Source organism: Macrobrachium rosenbergii, chromosome 25 (assembly GCF_040412425.1).
Source record: "Macrobrachium rosenbergii isolate ZJJX-2024 chromosome 25, ASM4041242v1, whole genome shotgun sequence".
Classification (NCBI taxonomy): Eukaryota; Metazoa; Arthropoda; class Malacostraca; order Decapoda; family Palaemonidae; genus Macrobrachium; species Macrobrachium rosenbergii.
In genome coordinates, this window is record NC_089765.1 from 24659410 (window position 1) to 24664647 (window position 5238).

The window sequence follows — 5238 nt, forward strand, 5'->3', positions numbered from 1 at the left end:
TGTCACCTAATGGGCAGAGACAGACTTCTCTCATGGGATCAAAGCACAACACAGAGGAGAGTGGTAACGGAGGTAACATGTCAGTAGCTTCCTTTTCTTGCTTGAGTGAGCAGATATCATCAACTTCAGATGAACAGTGACTGCAAAGAGAACTAGCCCTTTCTGCAATGCTGTTTTGCTTGCCAGACTCTGATTTTGATGAAGGCAATGGGGACAAGAACAGTTCAGGAAATTCTCAGGAAACCTTGGACTTAGAAACGACTACAGAAGAAGAGGGACAAGAATATTTAGGCGGTTTCGTTGCAAAGGAGTTTACACAATACCCGAACTTAGGGTCGAAAGTGTTAAAAGGACGATACCTCTTGGGCTGGAGCAATAAGCAGAGAAAGAGGATGTGTGGTGAAACGGTGGAAAGACCCTGAAAGCGGGTAAGGGTGCCATAAAAAGCCTATTTGTAGCATTGCCTGAGGAAGCTGTATCATAATTTGTCTGATGTCGAGCAATTTTCAGGATTAAGGTATTAAATAGAACAATAATTTCTTAGACACACACAGATATATATATATATATATATATATATATATATATATATATATATATATATATATATATATATATACAAATTCTGCATTCTTATTAATCTGGTAATGGGTCCCCTTCTGTTACCTAGTCATTCATTAAAAAGGTGTTTCCGTAGTTAAATCTGAAGATGGTATATATATTATATTCAACAACAAAAACATTTCAGCCACTGTACATCATCATAGGCCAGGTCTTGCACAATTCCCTGTCAATATTATGTGATCCGTAGTCAAAAGCATTTTAACCATTAAATATTATTACTGACAATGTCCTGTATAATTTATTGTATATATTATGTTATCCAATAATGAATAAGCAATTGATCTTTACAAATCTATTATAACTATTATTATGTCACATCTACATAGACAACAATTCTTCTCAACAGCTTCACACTTTTCTCTCATTTTTATTCAACATCCATCCTTCACTGCCATGAAGGAGAGTTGGCTCAACAATTCTCTCATACTTTCGGACCTTTACTTCCATAGAGACTTCAAGTTTTGTATTCTTATTTACCCCCATTTAACGCACATAACAGAGAATTCTAATGTACATCTAGCACCCAAAAAGGCCTACCCTGGAGTCTCGCACTGTGTGACGTCACTAATTTCTATCGACATATGGCTGTTTGGGTTTGAATCCGACTCAGGGTGCGCGCCGAGAGACCTTGATAAAACCAATAGCTCCGGTCATGTATCCTGTCTCATTGTTTTTAACGTGCTTTTGGCGGGTTTGGATGATGATTGTAAGTGATGGACATTAAATAAAAAGGTTGTTTAGGATGCCTGGAAGTTTTCGAAGCCTTGGTCACGCACAATTTTTTTCAGACTTAATAATCAATCTTCAAGGTCTGTTTTTATCCGAGATTCAAAGCCCAGTAGATTTTGAAATTTCTATATTACCAGATTAATCATTAGTTTCATTTGAAAATTTTCCACTTACATCTAAATGGTTACCTTTTTTTTGCCGTTGTTTTCTGGTGGTAATGTATAAAAACTTATAATTGTGGATAGTGAAGAGAAACTACAGAACTAATGACAGAGGAGGCGAGTCACAGAGTACTAGAAACAAGAACTGACTGAACTGAATATAGAATTTAGGCCAGAGGCCAAGCACTGGGACCTATGAGGACAATCAGCGCTGAAATGGGAATTGACAGTAAAAGGTCTGGAAGGTGTAATAGGAGTAAAACCTTGCAGTTGCACTATGAATCAGTTGTTAGTTTAGGGTAGAAAGTAAGATGGAAGAGGGAATATGAAAGAAGGTACAGTAAAAGAAACGAAAGGGGCCGAAGGCACGCTACAAAGAACCTTAACTAATGCCTACAGTGCACTGCACGAGGTGCACTGACGGCACTAAAACCCCTACGGGAGAGAAACAAGAAAGGCGGTGTGATGTGTGTGAAAGATTGGTAGAAAACTTGGAGTCTCTATGCCAGCAAAGGTCGGAAAGTATGAGAGAATTGTTGAGCCAACTCTCCTTCATGGTAGTGAAGGATGGATGTTGAATAAAAATGAGAGAAAAGTGTGAAGCTGTTAAGAAGAATTGTTGTCTATGTAGATGTGACATAATAATGTTAAGGGTGAGAAATGTCTAGATATATACAGGAAATGGTAAAAAGGTTATCGTAGGTGAAAGGATGGATCATTGTTCTGAGACCGTTCGGTCATGGGGAGAAACTGGATTATAATGAGTGGGTGAAAAGAATGTACAACTCAGAGACATTAAAAAAAAAAAAACACTGGATAGATGGAGTACAAAAGGCGGCCCTGGAAAGAAAGGGGCTAAAAGAAGTGAAAAGAAGTGAAAAAGGTTTTGACGCAGTGTTTGTGTGGGGGGGAGCCTTCGACGAGTTGCTGATGAGTGATCTGGGTTGGTGTATGAAGCAGCTATTACTTTGGAAGTTTTCCCCACAGGGGGTTCATCCATGATCCTCTAGCTAAGGGAAGAATGTGTTTCCTCTGGAGAAACGCCTTCACACTATTTCCAATAACAATATTAATAATTCTGTTGCTTTTGTTTAGTATAAATTACAATAATTGAACCTTTACTTAAGCATCGTGATTGCTGATGTAAACCACAAAATAATAATATTTAATAAAGTTTTTATTAATATTAATAACAATGCCTCCAATGCTATTTTAATTTCACTGGGCTGACGTTTTCCGTCAAGTCTGTCATTTCCTTTCCTCTGACATAACTAAAAAATACCAGATTGATTTTAGACCGTTTCTTTGTTTATCCAGTCTGGGATACATTTTATCATATAAATTTATTGTTTTATTTCTCTTCTTTTTTCCGTTTATGTATTCGTCTTGATTTTTTAAGTAAAATGGCTCAATCGGAATAATATGAATAAATAATAATAATAATTACTTATACACTATTATTACTCCGAATATTATTTTCCAGTTCATAAAACGAACACGGTTTCAGTGGATATCCTACAAAGCCAAACAAAAAGTGCAAGAAAAAAAATTACAAGTAAAACAAAAATAAAAAATAAAGACTTACCGGCAATTTCTCTGATGGAAATGCATTGTCAGCGAAGACAAAAAAAAAAAAAATATACCCCCTTTTTTGCAATGTCGGTCTAGACAATTCTGTCTGGCCACACGCGAAACTGTCAAAAGGTTCTCACACTTTTGGTTTTCACTTCTTATCCCAGTGCACACCATCCGGGAACACAAGATATTCCATTGACAATTCGGACCACGCGGTCATGGTCACTTTGGCGGGTCGACGGTACACCCTCTACCAAAGTATGTCTGGTCACTTCTCTCACCTTGGTCTGATGTATTTTGACGCCGAGATATTGCCACTGCCTTTGCAAAGGAAAAAATTTCGTACGGCAGCTTGGTTTATCATGTATAACGGCGGTATTTAAACGTGTATTAATTTAGAAACCACGCAACTGATGGACATTAGATATGACTACATATATGATCAGCTGATATAAGTATATATGCAGGCATAGAGAGAGAAGAGACAATGCTGAAATCATCTCCCGTCTGGCAACGACACCGAATGCAGGTGTGTTAAGTTTTAAGATGTGTGGCTAGATAAGAGGTCGAGCAAGTTTTAGCTTATTTAAATTACCATCTTTAATCGTCCTGGAAAAAAAGAGAGAGGTATTTGATGGGGACGGAAATTAACCGCCTTTCCTTAATAATAACATGGGTTATGGCAGGCCTCAGGGAAATAAGGATTTCGACAAAGTATTCAAGGGTTTTTGGGGTGACTTTGGCATTTGATGTCATAAGAAAATGCGCCTTAACATTCAGCCTCACCAAACAACTGGATGAGGAAATTAGCAGACAGAAGAATGAGTTGCCGGACCGCAGCGAGGGAGTTTTTTTTTTTTTTTTCATGCAATATTATGTTTACCAAGAGGTTGCCTGATGTTTGAGGATTTCGATTTTTTATTGGTTTGATGTACAGACTTACATTTCCCTCTGACGGTCATAAATCACTTACGCCCATGATGGGGTAAGTGGCAACTCTTCCCCCGTCTCTCTGATGTGCAGTATGTTGAAGACAGGTAATGGAAAGAATCCCTGCAGCTCCAGGTGTAGCTGGAAAAAGGGTTAGAGGTAATAAGTCAGATCCGATAAGGAGTCCTTCCACTCCAGATGTGATGTAGGAGGGTGAATCAGGATCCTCCGCGAGATAATGCGGCGAGGTTTGATAGATGTTTTGATGCGTGTATGTTGTGCTTGATGATTTATTTATGACTTCTAATCGGAATCTAAAGATTAAATTTGTTTAATCTGACATGTATTATCACGATACATGATGTGTCAAAGGCGCCAAAAACACCTCTCTTGGCACACGAACACGAGCACACACAAACGTGTATATATATATATATATATATATATATATATATATATATATATATATATATATATATATATGTATGTATGTATGTATGTATGTAATTGCTTCCAGCGGCGTGTTTGCAAGGGGTCCCATGAAATTCTTTCACTCATGTCTTTCCCGTGCTTTATCTTTCACAAATCTCCACTCATCTCCAGCTACCCTTCTCATAGCCTTTATCCAAGCAGTTCTAAGTCCAACTCTTCTGACACTCGCTAGAGCTTAGCTGACACCATCGCGGCCGGAGTTCAATTCCCGCCGCCGGCTGATGAAGAGTTAGAGGAATTTATTTCTGGTGATAGAAATTCATTTCTCGCTATAATGTGGTTCGGATTCCACAATAAGCTGTAGGTCCCGTTGCTAAGTAACCAATTGGTTCTTAGCCACGTAAAATAAGTCTCATCCTTCGGGCCAGCCCTAGGAGAGCTGTTAATCAGCTCAGTGGTCTGGTAAAACTAAGGTATACTTAACTTTCTCCCGGGGGTTTGTTCGAAAGACATGTCCAAGCCATCTTCGTCTCACTCCATCATTATCTCATCAAAGTACAGAATTTCAGCAGTTTCACGTTATGGTATCAAAGCTCACTCTGTTCTTCCATGTAATTCATAATATTCTCCTTAACGTTTTATTCTCAAATCTACAAATCAAATCTATTTGATTTACCGATTTTCTTCAACCCGGCCATTTGTTATTGGCCCTATTTAGTCTTTCACTAAATACCAACTGGAGATAAAATATACCGTATATGATCGTCCACGAATATCTGAAATATTA

The 5238-nt window shown here is 38.1% G+C and overlaps 1 protein-coding gene across 1 annotated transcript in view; it reads right to left on the bottom strand.

The window, feature by feature from the left end:
* LOC136852204 (secreted frizzled-related protein 3-like) overlaps nucleotides 1-3374 on the bottom strand; it is a 34393-nt gene extending 31019 nt beyond the window's left edge. The window contains exon 1 of the mRNA XM_067126649.1: nucleotides 3100-3374. The gene's annotated coding sequence lies outside the window, so the exon portion shown is untranslated. The remainder of the gene's footprint in view (nucleotides 1-3099) is intronic.
* Nucleotides 3375-5238: the final 1864 nt, after the last annotated feature.